The 24,475-nt window shown below is 51.3% G+C and overlaps 1 long non-coding RNA gene across 1 annotated transcript; it reads left to right on the top strand.

Annotated features, from left to right (window-relative positions):
* Positions 1-13,881: 13,881 nt before the first annotated feature.
* On the top strand, positions 13,882-15,551 carry LOC134562138 (uncharacterized). Its single transcript, XR_010083091.1, has 3 exons — positions 13,882-14,030; positions 14,505-14,614; positions 14,979-15,551. It is a non-coding gene; the product is annotated as an uncharacterized LOC134562138 (long non-coding RNA).
* The last annotated feature ends 8,924 nt before the right edge of the window (positions 15,552-24,475 follow it).

Genomic DNA, 24,475 nt, shown 5'->3' on the forward strand with positions numbered 1-24,475 from the left:
AGCCGGGGACACCCAGCCAGGCCCCCTGTGACAATCTGTGCCAGGCTGTGGCTGCCAGGAGAGGGGCAGGAGGCAGCCAGGGCCACCCCAGTGCTCCCAAAGAGGCGGGGAGGGGCAGGTGACGCCTGCTCAGGCTCACCTGAGAACAGAGGCCAGAAGAATCAAGGGAATAAAAAGCAGGTGTGTCTATTGAGCAGCCCTCAGGTACATTTAGGGCAGGTGGGCTGCACCCAAAATGGACGACAGGTCACGGGTTTTCACACTTCTATAATTTTGGTTCGTTTATATATTGGGGGTTAATCTTCTAATTACAGCTTCAGGTAATGAAGTAATTTCCCCCCAGTTTGCTCCCTCATGACTGATTTTTGTTTTCATTCCTCGCTCCCTGGGACAGTGTGGTTTGCTCTGATCCCAGGCCTGGAGAGGAATTGTTTTGTCTGACCAAAATAAGAAGAGAGTAGCTAACACTGTGTGTGGAGTTTAGAGTTAGACGCTAAAAAGTGGCTTACAAATATATGAAGAAAAAAAAAAAAAGCTAAATATATAATATAGAAAAATACAATAATATAATAAAAAGAAACCCCAACATATACACAGGTATATAATAAAGATAATAATTAAATGTAATATATATTATTATATGGCTACACATTTATATTATATTACATTACATTACATTACATTACATTACACTATAATAAATATATATACTAAATATAAAAATAATGGCCTCCTGTGATCCCAAGGCACCCCAGGCCAGGCAGGGTCCCCTCCCCCCCTGCCCTGGGCTCATCCTGGAGCCCACCTGGCCACAGGGACACCAGGCAGGTGGCCAGCAGCGGTCAGCACGGGCTGACCAAAGGATTGTTGGCCACCAGGAGTTCCTTCCCTGATCCGACAGCGCCTGGCATGGATGAAGGGAGCGGAATTTCCGAGCCTGGAGCTGAGCAGGCTTTGCCCACCACCCCCAGCTCGGGGCTGCAGCCTCTGCTGGTGGCAGCAGGGGGGCACCAAGGGTGTGGGGAGCCCCCAGCCAGCGCCCCCAGCCCTGCCCGAAGCTCCCTCTGCCCCACGGCAGGCACTGCCAGCAGGAACAGGAGGGCTGAGCATCCTCCTGGAGCCTGGGGCGCTGGGCAGACAGGGCTCATCAGAGCTGTGGGCAGGGACACCCTGCCCCCTGGGCACCTCTGTTTGCCCAATCAGCTCCCCATGGCTGCACGAGGTTTTCAGGGAGAAAAACCCGAAACTCAGGCACCTTGGGGAATTCTTGTTCTTGTTCTTGTTCTTGTTCTTGTTCTTGTTCTTGTTCTTGTTCTTGTTCTTGTTCTTGTTCTTGTCCTCGTTCTCGTTCTCGTTCTCGTTCTCGTTCTCGTTTTCGTTCTTCTTCTTGTTCTTGTTCTTGTTCTTGTCCTCATTCTCGTTCTCGTTCTCGTTCTTGTTCTCGTTCTCGTTCTCGTTCTTCTTCTTCTTCTTCTTCTTCTTCTTCTTCTTGTTATTCTTCTTCTTCTTGTTATTCTTCTTCTTCTTCTTCTTCCTCTTCTTCCTCTTCTTCCTCTTCCTCAGACTTGATCTTGGGCTGTGACAGGGCACACAAGATTGGTTTAGGTGGCACTGACGTGTTTAGAATAGTGAAATGAATTAATTGGTATACAATTGTAAATAAAAATACGTTGTGGAAGGTGGTTGGATCAGAGAAATGATAGGAAAAGGTCTGGGACCTCCTGCCCTGGGGAGTCTGCTGATGCTCTGCTCTGCAGGAGGACACTGAGCAGGGCAGAGAGAGAACAGAGGGATCAGGAAGAATAAACAAAGTTAGAAACCTCAGCTCGCAGACTCCGTCCTTCTTTTCTGGTTTGGGCGCGGGGTTTTTGGGAAGAAAAAACCAAACCTCAGGTATCTCGGGGAAAATCAACCCCGAGAATTCCCAACTGCTCTCCAAGCATGGAGCCATCCCTCTGATCGCTCTGGGCCACCCAAGAGTCGCACAGTTGCACAGAATCTCTCGGTCTTTGGGTTTCCTTCCCCTCCCTGGAGATTTGGGACCCTGCAGTGAGGCATTGGAGAGTGTCTGTCCATGGAGGGGTAGCAGGAGACACTCCCCAGTCCAGGGCCCCAGCTGTGCTTCCCAAACCCCTCCACTCCCAAATCCACCCAGGAAAATCCTGCTCTGCTTTGCTGCTCTGCCTGCAGGGAAGGGAGGAGAAGTCTTTGGAGGAGATCCAAGCTGGGCATCAAAGGGCTGAAAACCTGGTTTGGGGTCTGAGGCCCATGGGAGGTTTTCCTGAACCTCAGAGAATCTCAGGTGTCCCAGATTTAGTTCCCAGGTGGATCCAGGTGCGCTTCCAAGAAGGAAAAATGCACCGAGCAGTGGTTGCTGGAAGCTGTCCCTGGCTGAGATTCCTGTTTGACATTCCAGGGCATTAGTGAAGGGTTCTGCTCCTCTCTTTCCCCGGGGATCCAGCAGAAATCTTGGCCCAGCTGGGAAAACCTTTCAGGTCACTGCCTTGATTGTTTGCTCTGGAGCCTCCCCAAGGAGCCGCAGGCCTGGGGAAGTCCCTGGTTGATGAAGGCATTGCTGGTGCCTGGGGCGCTGGGCAGACAGGGCTCACCAGAGCTGCTGGCAGGGCACCCACGCCCCCCCTGCTCCCTGGGCACCTCTGTTTGCCCAATCAGCTCCCCGTGGCTGCCTGGGGACAAAAGTCCCCTTGTCCACGTCCCTGGGGATGGGCACACCCTGGGCCCAGCATCGGTGCCGGGGCCAGCGCTGGGCTGGGCCGGGGCCGGGGCACTGCAGAGCCCCTCTGTGGGGACAAGGGCCGTGGTGGGCTGCGGGCACGGCCCAGGCAGGGGCAGGGCTGGGGTGGGAGCCTGGTTGGGGCTGGGGTCCCTGGGCCCCTGCGCGTGGGGCAGCTGCACAGAGCAGGGCCCAGGGGCTGTGGGTGGGCACGGTGGCTGTGGGGGGACAGGGCAGGGGTCGGGGCAGGGGACATTCCCCTCTGGGCTCTGCCATGGGGCTGCAAATTGAACCCACCGGGGACCTGTGGGGTGTTGTGGAGCTGGGATTTGGCACAGCTGAGGCATTGCCCAGCCCTCAGCCCTGTCTGCAGGGGACCCGCACTGCCCAGTGCTCCCAGTGCCCACAGGGAGTGCAGATCCCAGTCCCTGCCCTGAGCACTCGGCCCTGGCTCCCCCTGTTCTCTCACATGTGGGGTTTGGGGCCGGGCTCAGCTCCGGGCTGTGCTGCAAGGAACGCTCTGGCAGGGCAGGGACAACGGGAGATGGGGGATGTGGCACTGGGGGCTGCTGGAGGATGGATGGTGTTGGAGCGGGGCTTGTCCCCACAGGGTCCCCAGCTGCCTTTGGATCCCCTTGGCCCCCCTTGGCCCCCCCGGGTTTCCCGGGCCCTTGCAGGGGCAGCTGCCCCGTGCGGGAAGCTGCAGGGATGCGGGCAGGGGGACTGGACCCGTGCCACAGCTGGGATGGACTCTGGGCAGGGCTGGGCTTGTGGCCAGGGCTGGGGGCTGTGCCAAGCCGGGCTTTGTCCTGGGGGCTGTCGGGGAGGGCGCAGGGAGGAGTCCTGGCAGGGATAAAGGTGCTGGTTCCCTGCTGCAGCCTCAGGCAGCGCTGCCCAGTGCCCGAGGAAGATGAAGGTGGCTGTGCTCGGCGTGGCCCTGCTCTTCTCCATGCTGCTGTGCACCCCGGCACAGGCCAAGGTGAGGCACCAGCCCAATGCTGGCCCCACAATTTGCCCTCTCTGCCCTCCCAGCCCACCCTTTTGGTCCCTTCACTCATTTCCTCCCTGCTCCCTCCCCTGTGTCCTGTCCAGGCCCCCAAACCCCCTCCCACCCCCCATTCCCGAGGCCTTTCCTTCCGTGTCCCCCCTTTGTCCTTTGCCTTTCATCCTGGCCACTGCAGCGGGGTCCCCCTGTCCCATTCCCTGATCCACCCCGTGCCTCACAGACCTGCTCTCAGTCCTGTCCCTTCTGTCCTCACCCGGTCTGCTCCTTCTGTCCCCACCCAGCCCCTCCCTGGCTCTCCTGTGTCCCCATACCCCAATTCCTTTCTCCTGCCCCGTGCCTCCCCCCGTGCCTGTTCCACAGCCCCAGCCCAGCCCCTCGGGCTCTCCCTTTTCCCCAGCTCGGTGTCTCTGGCTCTCCCCCAGCTCCAGCAGATCTCCCTGGGGGCCCTGAGTTCCCCTCCCTCTGCCCCCGCCCTGCCCCCTGCCCCCTGTCCCCTGTCCCCCCCAGCCCCCCAGGCCCAGCGCAGCTCCAGCCTTTGCTCTCCTTCCCAGGCACTCCTGGAAGGAACCCAGGATGATCTGGAGGAGGTGAGTGAGGGGCTGGGGTTGGAGGGCGTCCCCTGTGGGGCTCGGAGGGCGCCCGTGTCCCCCCTGCCCTGCTGGCACCGGGGACTCCCCAGTGACCGGCCGGGTCTCCTGCTCTCTCCGCAGCTGGACTTGGGCAAGGTCGAGATCCCGGAGCCGACCGTGGTGGGTACCAGGAGCTGCGCCGCCGCCAGAGCCTCGCCCTGCGCGGCCACCGCGGCCAGGCCGTGCCGGCGTGTGCCAGCACGGGCCAGCGCAGCCCTGCCGACAGCCCCGGCAGCCCCCCTGCCCCCCGGACCCTCGGCAGGGCTCCCCTCGCCCGAGGGACACAGAGGCACTGGGGTTGTGGGTGTGCAGTTTTAAGGGCATTGCGTGGTCTCACAGGATGAAAAACTCAGGGTTCGGGATTTTAGTGGATGGTGATGTCCGTGGGGCAATAGGGAGGATTTAGGGCGTTGTCTAAGTCCTTCTTCTTCACCTTCTTCCTCATGATTTTGGGTGGTTTTTTGTAAATGGATGAAAAAGGTCCGCATTGTGGGCCTGGGTTGGACAATTATTGGGTTAAAAGTATAAATAATACAGGTGTCATCTCGGTATTGGGTGATTAGTGTTTAATTAACCATGGGAAGAGTTAGAGGCACCTCCATTTTCTGATTTTCTGGCTCGAGCTCGTGCCTTGTGAGACTGAATTCCAGGTAAGAATTATAAACTCTGAGTCTGATCACGGAACTGCCTGTATTAATCTCGTGCATTAATCCCGGCTCTAACACGAAGAAAAGGAGATAAGAAACCAGCAGCTATTTTTTAAAAACCGGTCTCTTTGTGTCACCAGTATCTGTTGATGCTGCAATCTGGTTCCTGGGCTGGGAGGGGCTGCTGCGTGTCCCTGGCCCCGTGGTGGAACGGGGCTGTGGCTGTCCCTGGCTCTGGGCTGGAAGGATGGTGCCCGCTCTCCCTGACCGGGGCCTTCCTGGGTGCCCATGTCCGGCCGGCCGCAGAGGGTGGCCCTGTGTCACGATCCAAGCAGGAATCGTGATAGGTTCGTGTGATCTCAGAGTGCAAAGAGTACTCAAGGGTACAAGAGTTTAATCATACAACAAATGCACCTTTATTGAGTGCCAACAACACTTGCGATAGAGGGAATGAGAAAGGAAAAATAGGATACAGAGCGAGGAAAGGGGGGCAGGGGGATATAGCTACCAACACCAGAGGCGTCCTCGTGGCGTGGCGTCCGGCCAATGGATCCGTCTTCTGTCCATGGGGAGATCTCCAAGTGTGAGTCACAGGGGGAAGCTTTTATTGTCATTTCAGAAGCGGGCGGTGCCTGGCCAACACAGGGGGAGCACCCAAGAGTCATTGTGAGGAGCCCCATTGCTCTGGGAATCAGGTGCAGCCGTTCAGATCAGGCAAGTCTGGGCCAAGCAGGTCTGGTCCTGGCCGCTGGTAAGCACAGGCTGTCCAGCCGTCCATTGTCTTCGTACAAGTTCCCATGGGAGCCAGCTCCGGTCCGGTGGACACACCTGCAGTTCAGTGCTTGGTACACACACACACACCGTGGCTCAGGCCCGAGCCCCTTGCACAGTCCCTTCCTTGACGGGAGGCCTTGGCAAGGGTCGTGAGGCAAAACCAGGGACCCTCGGGCCCCGACTCTCACACCCTGGCCGGCTGCGAGGTCTCCCCGGGGCCCTGGGGAGGCCCCAGCCCTGCCCAGAGGTGTCGAGGCTGCCCCGGCGCGGCGCGGGGAGAAAATGAGAACGGGCGAGCGCGGCCGCGGCACCGGGACCATCCCAGGGTGGACTGGGAGAACAGAGGGGGCGGGCGCTGCCGACACTCCCCGAGGGCTCGCTGGATCTCTCTGGGTGAAAAACGAGGGTTGTTCTCCTGGTACAGTTTATAGGTTTGATAAAAAGACAATTTGGAGGCGGAAATAAAGCAAATATTTAATCAAAAATTATGGCTGCGTGACTTGGCATTCAGACCTGCCAAGGGAAAGGCTCATTCCTTCAAAGCACCAGCTCGTTGCGTATTCATAAATGCACATGCATCCGCCCTCTTCCCACCCTAGAGTTACAAGAGATAAAGAACAATATCTCCCAACCAGTTTCATCAGATGAAAATAGAATACGCATTTGTAGTTCCATTTTTCAACCCAAGACACCTGGCTGTGAGCAGCAGAGCAGAGAGAAAGGCGTCTGCCGGGCAGCTGCTGCCCTGCAGGCACCGTCTCTGCTGCCCAGCAGGGTCCCAGAGTGACCACAGGGGTTTGCAGATGGACACGGAGCGGCCACAGCACACGATGGGCAGGAGGCAATGACCTGTCCCAAGGAAAAAAGAGAGAAAAACGACCTGTGCAGTGTTGCCCTGGTTTTTCTGAGGTTTTTTAAAGCCTTCTACTTGTTCATAAGATGGAGTCAGTTCTTTAGTTTCTGTACAATATTAAGGGTCAGTTTTTCACTTTCTCACACTTTGGAACATAACCTTTCTTGTTTTTGTTCACTGTCCTTTGTTTCCATATTTCTAGCCTGAAAATAATGTTGGTTGACAGCTGGTCTGGGCGGTGGAGTGAAGGGGGAGTAACCCCAGAAGCCAATCCACAACCAGACCCACAAATGCATAAAAATGAAAGAAATAAACAGGCTCGTTCTCTTTTTGGGGACCAGGCTTTTCCCTGCAGACCTCCTGCCTCCGTGTCGCTGTTTGCGTGCCGCTCTCACAGTGCAGCACATCCCCCTCAGGAGATGTCCCTGGTGGCCCAGAGGGGACAGGCCGTGGCTTTAGGGACAGGGATGGAGCCCTGGCGGAGCAGGGGGGGCTGAGCAGGAAGAAGCCCCTGGGGTGTGCAGGGGGTGGCCGCAGGCTGTGGGGGGATGATGAGGCTGTGGCCCAGGGGAGCAGCCAGGGATGCATCCGGGGAGAGCCACAAGCGCAGGAGCTGCAGCTCTGGAGAGGCCAGGGGGAGGAACGGGGTGCTGGAGCTGCTGGGGGACACCTGGAGCCTCTGGGCACAGGGGTGTGTGAGACACACAGTGAGAGGTGAGGCTGGGCTCTGCAGAGGGAAACCTGGTTTGTTTTTGGAGAGCTGCCTGCCCTGGCTGTGCGCCCTTGGCTCCCTTTGCCCGGAGCTGTGCCTGGCACGGGCTGAGGCTGCCAGCAGAGCCAAGGGGGCTGCACTGGGACAGCCCCGAGGGACTGACGGGCAGGCAGAGCCCCCAGCTCACCTGAGCAGCTCCTCAGCCCAACCTGGGAGCACCAGCAGCGCCTTCGCTCAGGGCCAGCAGGCACCGGGAGTTCCAGCACAATCCAGCAACACAGGCTGGGCATGGCAAAGGCAACTGCAGACATTTGCGAGTTGGACATTGTCTAATGCAGCAAAATGGGGATGAACTGTGTCTGTGTGTGTGTGGGGAGGGAGGGGGGCGGGGTTCGTGTGGGTTTGTGAAGATGATGGGCAGAACTGAATAATTATTCTAAAATACTCCAGACTCCAGGAGAGCAGCCCCTCTCCCATATCCCAGCAAGGACAGGCACAGCTGCACCCAGTGTTTGCCATTCAGACATAAACAATCTTCCCAAGGCTGGGAAAATGAAAAAACAACAACAGGAGGAGATGAGGCAGCAGCCCTGGCAGGGAGCAGCCAGTGTTTGTGCTAAGCCCCAGCAGAGCTGGGCCCAGCTGCAGCTCCTCAAGGCCGAGGCCTCAGCAGCATTTCTCCCAAGGAAGGCATTCCTTGGGATGGAAATGCCAGGCACCCAGATTTGTGTAACTTTTGGTTTTTTTAATGTGTCTTATGGTCTAATACTTATTTATATTATTCTTATTTTTTATCATTTATTTGTTATATATATTTATTAATAAAGTTATTATAAACTATAAATATTTTTAATGTCTCTAATAGTATTTTTTAATTTAATTTTATTTATTTATAAATAAAGTTTATTATTAAACTTTAAACATCTTAACAAAAGTGAGCCGTGCTTTTCACCCGCGCCCCTCCGTGCCGCGAAAGACCCCTGAGGGCACACCCAGCCCCAGCAGCTCCCTGGGGACCCCCCAGCAGCCTCCCCTCGCCCACAGCCCACGCAGATCCCAGCCTGGAACAGGCTCTCCCTGCTGACATCCCCTGGGGCTCCAGGCTGCGCAGTAGCCCACAGCTCCCGGGCACTGCCAGGGCCTCCCTGCTGCCTCCCCTGCAGCCTCCACCCTGGGCAGGAGCTGGCAGGGCACACGCACGGGCACACCGGCTCCCCGGGCACAGCCCGGCCATCTCCGGGCTGCCCAGGGCTCTGCGGGTGCCCCGCGCTGTCACAGGAGCTCTGTGGGGACACGCCAGAGCTCTCTCTGTCCCCAAAGAACACAGACACTGTCCCCACTCTCCCTGTCCCCAAAGGACACGCCAGAGCTCTCCCTGTCCCCAAAGAACACAGACACTGTCCCCACTCTCCCTGTCCCCAAAGGACATGCCAGAGCTCTCCCTGTCCCCAAAGAACACAGACACTGTCCCCACTCTCCCTGTCCCCAAAGGACACGCCAGAGCTCTCCCTGTCCCCAAAGAACACCAAGCCCCACCCGGGGGCTCCCAGCAGAGTCGTGGGCACATCTCAGGGGGCTGCAGCTGCTGAGGAGCCCTGGGGGCACAGGCACTGCCAGGGCCTCAGGGCTGGCAGCCCAGTGGAATATATGATGTAATTCGTGTTCATGCAATATAAATGTATAATCATCCATGTTCATGAAATATCGATGATATAAATACAGCTGCATTTAGGGGGAATACAGCAGCAGTCACCCGTGATTGGAAATAAAGTAAAAGGATTAAGAATTGAAAAACGCCCTTGCTGGAAACTTGGGTAAGGACCATGATTTACAGCAGAAAGGAGGGTGGCCATGAGAAGAGATGGATCTTGACTGCATCATCCGGGGTGTGCATCCCAATACGAGATTCCCTGCAATCGAATCAAATGTTCATCTCTCCATGGAAATCCAATCAACCATCCTGCAATGAGGACACAATTTCATTAATATGGAGAAAGAGTGAAAAAAGGACAAAGAAGTATGAAGCAATGCCCTCTCCGGCCAAAACTGTATATAACCTGACCCTGCTGGGACTGAAATTGTGAACAGGGGAGCTCCGGTGTGATAGAGGCCGGGGCCGGATTCACCAAGGCTGAGACAATTAAAGATGGCAACAGTTCACATGCTGCCAGCAGCAGCAAAGATCTCTTTGTTCCAGGGCATCTTGAAAACATTCAAGCCCAGAGCATATTGCTAAAGCTTCCAGACAATTGTTCTAGCCACTCACTGACAGCACACGTACACCTGCTTCAAACAATGCTTACTTGGATGCTTTCTATTGACAATAAACAATATCCCATTATTCAGTTCAAAACTTTCTACTGTCTTGCTAAGCATATTTTTCTGCAGTCTTAAGATCTATCCTAGCCAAACCTAACACTCAGACTATGGTTTCATGTCCTTGCTTGCTGTACTAATGCAACTTTTCCTTCTTTCCAGCTTTGCAGTTGCAGATAATTCTAAATTCTGCTGCTCCTTCTGTTTCTGAGGCCTCCTTTTACAGCTTCTACCTTGATAAGGCTGAAGGCACAGGCAGGAAAAGCAACAATCCAAAATGCAGAGTCAGGCAATCCAAAATGCAACCAAATGAGAACTGTCTGTCTCTGGCAGTGTGTGTGTCTGTGTGAAGGTGATGTCAAGAGAAAGGATCAAAAGGACCTGGCCCAAAGGCTGCAGAGCTCTTCACTTAACAGCACTTCAGCTCAGCAGCAATGGAACTGAGGAGTTCAACTGAACCATTCAGTGGTGCAATAACACCTCGGAGCTTTTCAACTTAACCAGGCTCCAGCTCCACAGGACTTCACTTAGAACTGAACTCAAACCCAGCATCCCAGAAAAGGACTCCTAAAGGAGTGACCATCTCTGCAGAGGAACTTTCCCTCCAGGCAGAACTGAGTGACAATTGGAAAGGACTCCAGACTCCAGGAGAGCAGCCCCTCTCCCACATCCCAGCCAGGACAGGCACACCTGCACCCAGTGTTTGCCATTCAGACATAAACAATCTTCCCAAGGCTGGGAAAATGAAAAAATAACAACAGCAGGAGATGAGGCAGCAGCTCTGGCAGGGAGCAGCCAGTGTTTGTGCTAAGCCCCAGCAGAGCTGGGCCCAGCTGCAGCTCCTCAAGGCCGAGGCCTCAGCAGCATTTCTCCCATCCTGGTGGGGCTGAGCAAGGGGAGGCGAGGGCCCTGCAGCCCCACGAGGCAGGAGATGCCAGCTGAGCACAGCCCCTCCACGCTGGCACCCCGTGCCAGCCCAGGGCTCCTCATCCTCCAGAGCCCCCGCAGCTGGCGGGCACTGACAGCCACAGCAGAGGGGTCTCTGTGTGCCACGCAGCCCCCTGGGCTCAGGCACTCCCTGCCCTTCCAGAAAGATCTCCCAGCGCTCTCCGTGCCCCTCAGGAACACCGAGGGCAGGGGCAACGCCAGAGGCTCCACGGGGACGTGCCAGGGCTCTGCCAGCTGCCAAAGCACCCCCAGCTCCCTGCCAGGCTGGAACTGGGTGTCACTTGGCACAGCAGGGCTGTCCCCAGGCTGCTGAGGGGCCCTGATGTCCCAGCATCTGCCAGGGGCTCCGTGCTGACACCCCAGGGCCCTCCAGGCTGGCAAAGAGCTGTCCTGTCATCCATGGTCACACAGGGGCCACTGCCACACCCCAGTGCTGTCCGTGCTCCGAGGAACACTGAGCTCCCCAGCAATCCCAGGGGCTCCACGGGGACACCCCAGGGCTCTCCAACGTCTTTGAGCACACTGAGCTCAGAGGCTGCAAGAGGATGAGCATCGTGACATCAGTTCTGTCTCTAAGCTACTGATATTTACAGGGAAAGGGATTGTCTGGAAGGCAGCCTTGTCCAGGGCACTTCAGCAGCTCATCTGTGAAATCTTTGGGTCACTTTTGGGTCTTTGGGTCACTTTTAGGTCAGCTCTTTCATTCCGGGGCAGCAGCCATAAGGAGATGCACAAGAAGTCAAATCTAAAAGATCACACTGTGCCCCTCTCAATACAACTGAGAGCTTTGTAAATGGGACATTTTCCTACTGCCTTGACCCCATTCCAAGGCAAAGCAGCCAGCCCAAAGCATCCTGCCCCGACCTTCCAGGGGTCTCCAGACTGCTCCAGGGCAGGGACAGTAAAGGCACAGTCAGGGCTTCCATCCTTATGTAACAGAATTTCTTAGAGAACATGAACATGAGGTATTTTGGAATGAGATCTGAGCTATCCCAAAATGGGGCCCAGGCTCAGGCCTGTGTGGAAGTAAATAAGCCTGTGGTGCCGTTAAAATTTAGATTAAGGTGGGTTTATGCATTAGACAGGATAGTTATAGTGAAATTATGGTAGCTACCTTAAATTGAGATTGTTTGCATTCCTTTTTATGCTGAATACCAATTAGAAAACACCTGTAACTGTAAATTATCTGTATTTAACCAGCCATTTCAGGAATAAGAGAACGTATCATTTCACCATAGTGGTTGTGCTCTGCGTTGCTCAGCCCAGCTTCCATGTAATTAATGGGGACCCTGTCTCCATCCTTACACCCTGGGTTGGTTACAGGTTTCCTAAGATGCCTGAGCTCACCTGCGTCCGCAGGGCTCCCATGGGAACATCCCAGAGCTGTGTGGGGATGATGAAGAGCCGCTGTTCTCAGAGGCTCTCACAGCCCTTCAGTGGGCACATCCCAGGTGACTTTAGTGAGCTACGGCACTGCTGTGTCACAGCCCCTCACTGGGATTCCAGGAGCACATCCTGTAATAAACGGGGAGTTTGACTGAGCCAAGATACCAAGCAACAATCAATTTATTAATTCATTAGTTCAAATGATAAAGTGTGAGCAAAGCAGCGCGGCGCTGGGTACAGTGGATGGGGTCTCCCCTCCAGCTGCACACCCACTGTTAATTCTTGCTGGGATTTATTGAGCATGTTCATAAGCATTTCTCAGCACGTTTTATTTTGTGATTTCCTCCTAGTTTCTATTTGTGACGTCGGATTTCTACACCTTAGGGCTGAAAATTTCACAATCCCAGCAGTCTCTGTGTGATGGCGATGGAAGAGACAGGACTGATTGCTTGGATGCAAAAAATCAGTTTATTGATTACAAAGCTTTAGTATCTTTACCTTTTCAGCTGTAACTCAAAATAGCTGCTTGCTTAAGGAGTAATAACTATAGCAACCATATCTTATGTTTCTTGATAACGTGAAATGTGGGGTTGTGTTTCGTGTCAGGTAGATAAAGGTGGCCTGTGCAGTTGAATGTGGCCATGGGACAGTTATAAAAACCAGCTTTAATAAACAACCGGAAGAGACATAGAAAGAAGCTTTTGAATAAAAGTTTTGCTTGTTTATAGATGAATAATGTAAGCTTTAAAGATTTCACAATATAAGTTTTAGGGGGTTTAGTTAATATGAGTTTTATAGGCCTTTACCATACAGGATAGAAGAATGTGGAAGTATTATGATTATTTTCTTTTGAAAATAAAATTATGATAAGCTTTAAGCTGCATTGTAATAAGAGGTTTTGAACTAGAGCTTTAGAAAATACAGAAGGATTTGTAATCACCTAAACAAAGGAGGGAAGCAAGTTTATCCCAAGCTACAATCCTGGAAAGGGAAACTGGACATCATCACCATTTATTTACAATGCTGGAAAAAGCAGCTGGACATCGCCGTCACAGGTGTATGACTGAGAAGGGAAGATGAACATGACCATGACTGATTCACAACCTTGGGGTATAGAAACTCGACATCACAAATAAGAACTGATCAGAATGGAGGACAGAAATAAGACTTATTTTCAAACCTAAAGTATAGAAATCCGACTTCACAAATAGAAACTAGGAAAAAACCACAAAAATAAAACGTGCTGAGAAATGCTTATGAACCTGCTCAATAAATCCCAGCAAGAATTAACAGTGGGTGTGCAGCTGGAGGGGAGACCCCATCCACTGTACCCAGCGCCGCGCTGCTTTGCTCACACTTTATCATTTGAACTAATAAATTAATAAATTGATTGTTGCTTGATGTACTGGCTGAGTCAAGCTCCTCATTTATTACAAGGCCCTGTCGGATTTTTTTTTTTTTTTTAAGCTATTTTTGTTTTCCCTGCCGCCCCCACGGCAGCCCCGCCGCTCTCCCGCCGAGCCGCCTCCCCTCGCCCCGCCCCGCCGCCCCCCGCAGCCCCACACGCGGCCCGGCTGAGGGGATCGCGGCCCGGCGGCACCGCCCGGCCCGCAGCCACCGGCCCGGCCGAGCTCCCCCGCCCGCCGCCGCAGCGCAGGGCCCGGCGCCCTCGGCCGCCTTTCGGTTTCGGTTCCGCGCTGCGAGAGGAGGTAATTTTGCTTTTCTTTGCTGGTTTATTTTTCGGCGCGGCTACGAGCAGGAGCCGTAGGGCGGGGCTGCGGTATCTGTTCGTTTCCCTTTCCCAGCCCGCTCTCCACGCCGTTTTTTCCTGGCGATTTCTTTTTTTCCCCGCTGTTTTCCCCTCGCTGCCCGCGCCGCCTTTCGGGGCCGGCCCGCGCTCCGCGCTGAGGGCGGGCGGTGGCGCGGGGCACCACGGGAAGGGCTTTTCCCGCCGCCCGGGCCGGGAGAGGAGGAGGCGGCGCGGGGGCAGCGAGCGCGTCGGGCGAGCGGGGCAGCGGCGCACGGGTGAGGCCGGGCACGGGCTGCGGGTGGCGGCGGGCGGTGCGTGGTGTCTCTTCGCGAGGGAGATTGCTGCGTGGGCTGGTTGGACTCTTGCCGCTGTTCCGCGGCGTTTTTCCGACGCCTCTCCCGCTTCTTCGGCCCGCGGCGGGGACGAGCGGGAGCGCAGCGGGGCGAGGGAGTGAAGCAGAAATGAAGGCGGGAGGCGAGGCAGGGGCAGGGCGGGTTTAGAGAGCCGCTTCCCGGGTTTAGAGATCTCACCTGCTGCCTGTCCGTGGAAAGGACGGGGAAGGGAGAGAGGAGACAGTAATTGTGGCGGCTCCTAAAGGCTCGCTCCTTCCCTCCGCGGGCGCAGTGCGGCGTGGTGAGGCGCAGGGGAGGGACAGTGGCGGCGGTGAGGGTGACTGAGAGGGGAGGAAGGTTAAAGAGCCTTGGGATGTCACCATGGTATACCTGTGACTGCTCCTGACCTCTCTTTAGCAACCCAGAGCCTTCTAGGATGTGACCATGGAGTGCCTGTCACTGCCAGTGACCTCCTTAGAAGCCCCAGAGAGCTCTGCGAGGTCACCGTGGAAGCCCTGTGAGTGCAGGTGAGCTCAGGGTTCTTTAGAAACCTGTGTCTCTCTGGGATGAGAGGATGGAAGCCTTGGGGAGGGCCTTTGACCTGACTGCCCTTCAGCAGTTCAGAGAAAGCTGGGATGTCACCATGGAGCTGTTGTCAGTGCCGGTGACATCCGAGTTCTTTGGCAGCCTAGAGACAGATGGGATGTCAGCACAGAGCTGCTGTCATTGCCTGTGACCTCACTGTTTTTTAGGAGCACAGGGGCCGCTGGCATGTCACGATGGAAGCCCTCAGGGTGGCAGTGACAAAGTGGTTCTTCAGCAGCCTGGAGAGCCCTGGGATGTCCCTCTGGGGTCCCTCTAACAGCGTGTGACCTCATGGTTCTTTTGCAGCCTTCAACACCTTTGGAGGATGTCGCTGTAGATCCTGTGAGTGCCTGTGACATTGCAGCTTTTTAACAGCATGGAGACTTCTAGGATGTCACCGTGGAACCCCTGTGAGTGCCTGTGACCTCACGGCTGCTTAGCAGCCTGGAGACACTTGTGATGCTGCCATTGAGACCCTGTGACAGTCTGTGAGGTCAGTGTGGGTTGGCAAAGGGGAGACTCCTGGGATGTTCCCATGGAACCCCTGGGATTGCCCATGCCCTCAGTGTTCTTTAGGAGCTTGGAGACCGCTGGGATGTCACCACAGAACCTCAGTGAGTGCCTGTGCCAAATGGGCTCCTTAACATGTAGAGACATCTCTGTTGTCCTCATGGATGCTGGTGACTGCCTGGGACCTCGCAAGTCTTTGGAAGATGAAGGAGCTGTGGCGTGTCACCATGGAGTCACTGTGCCTGTTTGTGATCTCTGTGCTTTTGATCAGGCTGGAGACAACTGTGATGTCACCAGGGACTGGAGTGGGGGCGTGGTGGTTGAGGGAGGTGAGGGTGAGGGGAGGAACGTGTGGCAGGACTCGCTGGGAGCCCCTCAGGCACTGAGTGGGCAGGAACAGCACCAGAACCTTGGCCTGGGAAACACTCTCTCTGTAGTGTGTAATGCAGGCATTGCTAATGGTGTCATTCTCAAAGTGTGCTATTGCTCGGCCTTGGGATACAAGGTGTTTCCAGTTTTGAAATTCTTTGTTTCTCCAGTCACATGGTTTTGGATATTTAAATTTTGGGGTTGGCCTTTTGCATTCACGCAATTCCTGCCTTGCTGGTACTTGTAAAGTGACTGTTGGCTTAGCAGTCCATACTGACAGAATTTGCTTTTGTCTGCTCTGGCTGTTATCCATAACTTGGCATACTTCTATGCCATCCTTTCTTAGGAACTCTTTGATTATCCCCTCCAAAGGTTTTGCTGGTCTGTGCAATCTCCTAGCTTGAATGCTAGGGATGAGTCCCACCAATCTAATCAATGCTAAGCCTCTGTGTTTAGTGCTAGAGTGTAATAAGGTGTCCCAAGTGTCCCCCACTGGCCAGGTCTGGTCACAGGAAGCAGGTCTGCTCTCTGCTGGGATGGGAGGCCACCTCATCCCACTGGAGCAGGGGACCAGCTGTACCCCATGTCCCCAACATGCCAAGGCTGTCACAGAAGGCCAGGTCTACCCACTGGGGTCTCAGATATGGTCTGCCTGCTGCTGGCATGGGAGGCCTTCCCTCCTCTACCCTGGAGGCCAGGTCTGCTCACCAAAATGATCAGAGTAGTGGTATTTTACCAACAGCTGGGACACCAGCAGGGGGTCATCCCACACTGTTGAGAGTGCACCAGGCTTGACAGGGTCTGCTTTCCCTGCTGATTCTGCCAAAGCACTTCCCTTGTCTGTGGTTTCATTGGATAGTGGGTAGGGACTGTGGGAATCTCATTCAGTCATTGATTCACTCATTCACACCACTAATTAGATGATGAGGCAATTGGCAATTTATTGAACATATATTTTCCTCTATGTTCTTTTTCTGGGCTAAGTATAGGTGGCCCATCCACCTTGGTCCAAATCAGTAGAATTTAGTCTCTAATGTGGGTGAAATGCAACACTACATGCTTGGAAGAAATCTGTCATTCCCACTGTCTTTATGTACCATCCAGCTTTTAACTTTCCTTCTTTGTTTATAATTTGCATAAACAATAATGACTCTACACATCTGAGCCAGCCTTGCTTAATATGAACTGTATCAACTGAGGTAAAGAGCACTCTGGAGGCCAGGGCTGGGGCAGTTTCCCCCTGCCTTGTTTTGGAGAGACCTACGAGCTCATTGTTTCCGTAGAACTACTTTGCCCGCACTCCAATGGGAAAGCCCACAAACTTGATACCTCCTACATTGGTGAGGTCCTGAATTTGTGAAAATGTTGGTATTATCCTCGTTGTAGTGGGTTGACCTTGTCTGGGTGCCAAGTGCTCACTCAGTCACTCCATCACTCCCTTTCCCAATGGGACAGGGCAGAGAATAAGATGGAGCACAACCAGCAGGATAAGATAAAGCAATTTTATTACTTTAAAGAAATTCGTAAAAGAAAGAAATAAGCGGAGATTTGCACGCACAAGAGCTAAAGAGAAAAAGAAGTCTGTCTACTTCCCATCAGCAGTGATGTTCAGATACTTCTGGGGAAGCAGGCCTTCAGCACGTTTTAAGAGTTCTTCCAGACGGCAAACACTGAAAACTCACAAATATCCCCCTTTGTCCTCTCTCCCTTAGCTTATATAGCTGAGCTGATGTCATATAGTATGGAATATTCTTTTGGCTAATTTGGGTCAGCTGGCCTGGTTGTGTCCCCTCCTAGGATTTTGCCCAGTCCCATCCCCTCTGATGTGGAAATGAATGTCAGAGGGACAGTGCTGCTTGGCAGTAGCCAAGCCACTGGTCTGTTATCAACACCCGTCCAGCTACCAAAGCAAAGCACAGCACTGTAAAGAGTATGAACTTTACCTTGGTCAGACCCAGTACAATCTCCACCCCTTATTCCATACCATTTGTGTCATGCTGGGATCCCATATAGTCTATATACTCTCATTACTAGAATCCTTAAACCTTCTGTAGACCAATCATACTTTTTATTAACTAGTATCGCCTGTCCTTTCACATCCCTCCAGGTGGTCTCCATTCCAGCAGGAGGTGGGGTCAGGACAGGAGAAATAGTACACTTGATGGTTGGGCAGTGGCGTCATCCCTGTTCAACATTGCCTTTTTCTTGCTCCTTGCTAAAATTCATTCTTTGTCAGTTCATGTCCCTCCTGCTACTTTACCTCCTGTAACATACAACTTACACTCTAAGTTATTCTTACCTCAAGGTTAAATCTCCTTGAAGTACACACCGGGTCTCCCTATCCTCCGGGATCACACACCAAGTACACCCAAGTCCTTGTGCAAAGACAATCCCATGAATGGGTTTGCCTTTTCCCATGGGGGAAGAAATCCACACTGACTTCCCCACCCTCTTCCCTATGTGCAATGCAGAAACCCTGTTTCCTTCCACAGTGTCTAAGGGCTTAGTTTGGGTGGGACCAGGGCAGTTAGAGATTCCCTAGTATTGACTAGCCAAGCGGCTTCTGCCAAGTTTGCATCCCAGTGCTTCCATGTCCCATTACCTAATGCCCTGAACATAGTTTTTAGCAGCCCATTATATCTTTTAATCTTCCTGGGGACTTGTGGATGGTAGGGAATGGGATATATCTATAGCCAGGGTGCTATTAATGGGGGCTGGACAGAGCAACGCACAGTACAACCAATATGGTCAGTTCATACGTTCTCCTCTTTATTCTCGAAAATGGCTGGTTTTATACAGTGTGAAATAATTTACAGTTGCAGGTGCATTCTACTTGGTATTCAGTGTGAACAAAAATGTAAACAATCTTAGTTTAAAGCAGCTACCGTGATTCTACTCTTAAGTGTCCCATCTAGTCCATACACACACCTTAACCTAATTTCTAACTGTGCCACAAGCTTATCTACTTCTACACAGGCCCAAATTTGAGGCCCAATTTGGGATAGCTCAAATCTCTTCCCACAGCACATCATGCCTGTGATCTCGAAGAAATCCAGTTACAATTCCCTCTTTTTCTTTTTGAGCTATCCAAACTGACTCTAAGGCACGGCTGACTAATTTTTGCATACATCATAACAAGCACGGCACGATAATTAAGATGACTGTAATAGCAATGAGAATCACTATAGCAAAACAGATCAAATCCTTGATCCACCCGGTAAAACCCCATGACGTGAGCCATTTGTCAAACGGAGTGTCTACCACTACAAGTTTTCTCATATTATCTTTCAGCTGTGACAGCTGCTTGTAAATCGATTGAGAATAAATTCATGCAGCACATGCCCTCAAATTCTTCACTTCCATGCCCTTGTGCTACAAGGAGGAAGTCGATTCCTGCTCTGTTTTGGAGGACTGCATGACAAATGTCATGAACATCTATGACAAGCTCACTTAGTAGATTAGATGTTATATTAATTTGTTTTCCTGTCCAGCAGGCTAAGTTTTTCAATTGCGTGAGAGCTTGCGCTGAAGCAACTTCTGGGGCAAAGAATGATGCCGATATTACAGCTGCAGGTTGCCATAAGTCAACTCGATCTTTACAGTTGGGGCTTAATTGAGACATACTGCGTTTGACTCGTCGGGTCTTTTGAGACAATCCTAAAACTTGATGAATGCTAGGAGCAAACAATGGTAATTTACCAAAATAACATGGACCTCCTATAGCTTCTTGAGGCACTGCAGACCAGGCTCTATCTCCACAAATGAGAAAAATCCCTGGCGGTCATTTTCTTGCAACACCTTTCAGTGGCATCACAGACTCAGTCCAATTATTGCAGTACTCGGTATAATTATAGTACAATGGGGACTGGGGAGACAACCAAGTGTTGCCATTTTTCAGTTGCCATTTTTCTACAATTAACAAACTTGAATTCATGATAAAATGCACAAAGATCAAACAGTAATTCCCTGGCACAGAACCCAAAAGATGATTGAGTTCTTGGGGCTCAGTACTAGCAACTTTAAGATTCTGTGCAATGGCAACAGCTTGCATTCCCAAAACACTCTTTGGATTAATTTTGACTTGAGACCAGGTTCTGAACTCTGTCATGGAGTCTACTGGGACTCCAGTCAAGCAAGTCTGAAAACGATTTGATAGTGTAAAATGCAAAATGAATCTTGTTTACTCCGATTGGCCCAAGTGACCCACATATTTTGTCTTGGGTCAATCTCAAGCATTCCTGATCCTCTTTCTATTAAGGCACTAACTAAAACAAACATTTCAATACTTAACATTCTATTCATAGTTTTGGTTGTCTCTCATAGAAAAGCAAAACAAAGCCTATTACTTAATCTTAAATACTAAAATACTAAAAATGACTTATCACTAAACTTAATCTTATAACTGTAACTGTATAACTATCTTTTCTAATTCAAAAGTCAATTTTCAACAGTCTCAGGGTCTTCACAACGTGCTCCAGGTAAGACACTGCTGTCACTGTGGTTATCACTGTTAGCTGATATCTCTGACTGTGGACATGCATGGGTAAATCGGCTCGGCACCCAAACAGGTCCTGCTTCTCCTGTGGAAACACACAGATAACCACAGCCATTAAACAACACAGGACTCCGTCCCTGCCATTCGCCCGTTGGCATATTTTTGTGATATACATAAAGCCCTGGAATCACTTGTGGTCTTCCTTCTTTCACTGCATGGTCATGTGTGACAACTGCAGGCTCTTCTCTTCTGCTAGGCACAAATAGTTTAAAGTGAACAGTAGCTTGGATAATCAACTAGTTACGTCAGTTTCATCATTCTGTTTTTTCTTTGCTAGATATTCTTTCAGCGTCCGATTAGCTCTTTCTACGATGGCTTGACCAGTGGGAGAGTGAGGGATACCGGTGGTACGCTTGACTCCCCACTTTTGCATAAATTTAGCAACTCGCTGCCTGACATAGGCTGGCCCATTGTCGGTCTTAATTTCTACAGGCACTCCCATCACTGCAAAACAAATGATCAGGTGTCTTTCAACATGCAAAGCTCTCTTGCCTGACTGCGCTGTGGCCCAGATAAATTCAGAATAGGTATCAACAGTGACATGGACATATTTCAGTCTTCCAAATTCTGGAACATGAGTTACATCCATCTGCCACAATTCTAAAGCTTTCATTCCCCTTGGGTTGGGGGCCCAGGCTAAGGCCAGGCCCATGATGACTACATTGAGGGCAGGTATGCACAATCCCTTGTGCATCATTCAGGGAAATCTGGAATTGTCAGCGCAGGGTCCTAGAATTTTGATGAAAATTCTCATGGTTGTCACAAGCCCTCACAAATTTGTTTTCTGGAGGGATATGGGCAACACAACTGACTGCAGCATCTGCTCGTGCGTTGCCTTCTCCTAAACTGCTGTCGCACTGATGGCTGCGAATGTGCATGACACAAAAGGCATGCTGATGCTGTTTCAGTACACTTCTTAATTGCAAAAGCAGTTCTCCAAGGCGCTGATTCTGGGTGGTCCTGATGAGTGCATCCTCAATTCTTTGCACGACTCCAACCACATATAAAGAGTCCGAAACAACATTGAGTGGTTCGTTGTTCCAGGTTTGCAAAGCTCAACACACTGGCCTCAGTTGAAGGGTTTGCAGACTGTCTCCTGCTTCACTCTTAAGTAAATGTTGCATCCCTTCTCCTTGCTGTTGGCACACACACACAGCCCTTCTTGTTTTTCGGCCGCCATCAGTAACAACTGTTCTTCCTTTAACTGGTGTCAAGGAACACAAAGGTCTCTCTAGCCACTGGTAGCGCATGACTAGAGTCCACATCGGGCCTTTTGGTTGCTGATTGTGAACCACACCTGTAAAACCCAACAATGCTTTTTGCATTGCGACAGAATGTCTCAGCTTCCACTCTAAATCTTCACTTCTCACAGGAACGCTGGTATCTGCTGGTTCCTTTCCATCTATCTCTACAATTCCACCTCTGCCCTTTTTTATCAATGCAGCAAGAGCATCTGTTCTGGTCATGACACGGCTCTTTGGTTGCACAGGTAAAAACACCCATTCCAGCACGCTTGCTGTTGAACCAAACCTAGATTGGTGTTGCCCCTTTTTCTTTTGCCATTGAAAGACAATGGCAAATGGACAGGCATCAGCATTGGAAAGTGAAAGTGATAGTGGAAGATGCTCTGTATGGCGACAACTCCAACCACGTTGTAACTTTTCTGATACCTGAACCAAAGCTCTTTGCTGTTCGGGGGTGCACTTTCGGGGGCTGCTGGCATCACCACCATGAAGCCACAGTAAAAATGGTTGTAAATCATCATTGATGATTCCTACAATGGTATGAACCCACTGCAGGTCTCCAAAAAGTCTCTGGGCATCATGCAGGGTGGAAATGCTGGTGTGTAAAGTGATCTTCTGTGGGTGAATTTGTGCATTTGTGATCAGCCAACCTAAATATTTCCAAGGATCTGACCGATGTATTTTTTCTGGGGCTACAGTCAGTCTACGATGTTTCAATTGTGCAATCAACCAGTTTAAATCTGTTTCTGCCAATGGTTCTTTGGTGGCAATAAGAATGTCATCGACATAATGATAAATCATTCACTGGAAAAATGCTGGCGAATTGGTTGCAAGGCCAAATCAACAAACAACTGACACACGGTCGGTGAGTTTCTCCCCGCCTGGGGCAATACGGTCCATTCATATTGTTGTGCTGGGGCTGCTCTGTTGACAGATGGCACGGTGAAGGCAAAACATTGAGTGTCTTGAGGATGAAGCGGGATGGTGAAGAAGCAGTCATTTAAATTGATGATAAGATGTTCCACCCTTGAGGTATCATAGTTGGTGCTAGCAGGCCAGGCTGCAAAGCGCCCATTGCCTGCATTTGTTCATTGACTTTGCGGAGATCATGTAACAATCTCTGTTTTCCTGATTTTTTAGGGATAACAAAAATTGGTGTGTTCCACGGACTCACTGAGGGCCGAATGTGACCAGCTTCAAGTTGGTCTTGTACCAATTGTTTAGTAATTTGCAGCCTTTCTTCTGTCATTGGCCACTGCTCGACCCATACAGAAGTTTCAGTCAACCAGGTGATTTTCAGAATGAGTGGCTGCTCTGCAGTGGCCATCAAAGAAAATGCTGGTCAGTGGTTAGAACCATGTCCAGTTGAGAAAGCACGTCTCTGCCTAGCAATCCTCGATGTTTTTCGGGCAAAAGCATAACGTGGAGTTGAGTTACGATGACTTGATTGTCTTTAAAGATAATGCTGATAGGGTCTGCGCTCATTGAGGGAACACTCATTCCACCCACTCCTACAACATGGATGTAGAGAGATTGCAAAGGCAAATTCGATGGCCAGTACATTTGATTGATGATGGAAATATCTGCGCCTGTGTCGAGAATTGGTGATAGAGTGATGATCTGGTTACTGTGATGTAACTTCACTGTGATGCGCGGGTGATCTTTCAGGCTTATTGTAAGAAGGACATCGTGGCCAGTTGATTCAAAGCTTCCATCTCCTCTCTCTTTTTCAGCTGGTTCTCTTGGCCGTTGACAATGTGGCAAAATGTTTTCAGATGGGATAATTTGAGCAATTCTGCTCCCTTTTGGAATGGTCACAGGTGGCTGCAAGGCATAAGCCATTATTTTCACTTGTCTGTTGTAATCTGCATCGATGTCTCCTGGAATCACAATCACACCCTGTTTGCCTGTGGAGGATCTTCCCAGCAACAAACCTCCAGCTAAAGAGATTGTGCTGTACGTTAGTCCATATACATTGGTGGGAATCAGGGTTACTTCTTTGTCTTGTAAGGTAACTTCTGTTGTTGTTACATGCACACCAAGACTTCCTATGTGGCAGGCCTGTTCTTAACTAGGAAACCACTTTCGGGGTCTTGTGAGTCAAGGCGTTGATTTGTGTCTTGGTGCGCTGCCTTAGCGCGCTGGTTTTGAAGTTTCCCTGCTTCCTACAAGCTTCAGTGGCATGAGTGTCTGCATTACATTTGTGACACCACACAGTCTTTTGACAGGCTCATTTGAAATGGCCTGTATCACCACAGCGGAAGCAAACAATGCCAGATGCTGGTCTTCTGTTGTTGCTGGAACGGCTGATATTTCTTCCGGTCAATGCAGCTGCAATGATATGTCCCTGTTGCTGCATTGCATTCTGCACAGCTGCTGTGAATGCTGCTGTTTGGTTGTTCTGTTCCGCTCTGGTTGCTCTTACTAACATCTCATCAACTGCACAGCCTTGAGGAAGGGAAGCTAACACAGTCCTGGTGCGCGCGTTGGCATTTTCAAAAGCAAGGGAACGAAATAGATGTTCCTGCACTTCTGTGGGTAAATCTTGGGCATCTTTTAAACTGCAGACAAGCGATCGATGAACTGACCGTATGCCTCGGTGGCTCCTTGCTTAACATTTGCATATGATGCAGGTTTTTTCTTGTCTGGAACCAGTAGCAAAGCCTTGTGGGCCAATGCCTGAGACAGCTGGTGGATTTCAATTGGAAATGTCAGTTGTACATTAGTTGTAGCGTATGGTCCTTGCCCTGTTAACATAGCTGGTTGGATTCCATAAAATGGATCTCCCAGTATTTGATGTCTGTTTGCTTCTTTGGTGGCTAAATATCTCCATTCCCTCTCAAAAATAAGAAACTGTGGGTGTGTCAATAGTAAAGATGCAATGCTGGAACAGTGTGCTGGCCAAAGGAGATCGGCAGTAAAAATGTATTGTATTATAGTCTTGGCTGCTTCGGACCTAATACCTGTTTGCTTGGCTGAATTTAACACTTTCCACTCGTGGGGTTCCCACCTAGCCTGGTTTTGTTTGATGGTGACTGGGCAAACAATGGAATTGTCAGCTTTAACATTACCATCTAAAACAGCTTCTTGTAGAACACCAGGCCAGCACTTTTGAATCGGCTCTT

The sequence above is a fragment of the Prinia subflava genome, chromosome 26, assembly GCF_021018805.1.
Source record: "Prinia subflava isolate CZ2003 ecotype Zambia chromosome 26, Cam_Psub_1.2, whole genome shotgun sequence".
Classification (NCBI taxonomy): Eukaryota; Metazoa; Chordata; class Aves; order Passeriformes; family Cisticolidae; genus Prinia; species Prinia subflava.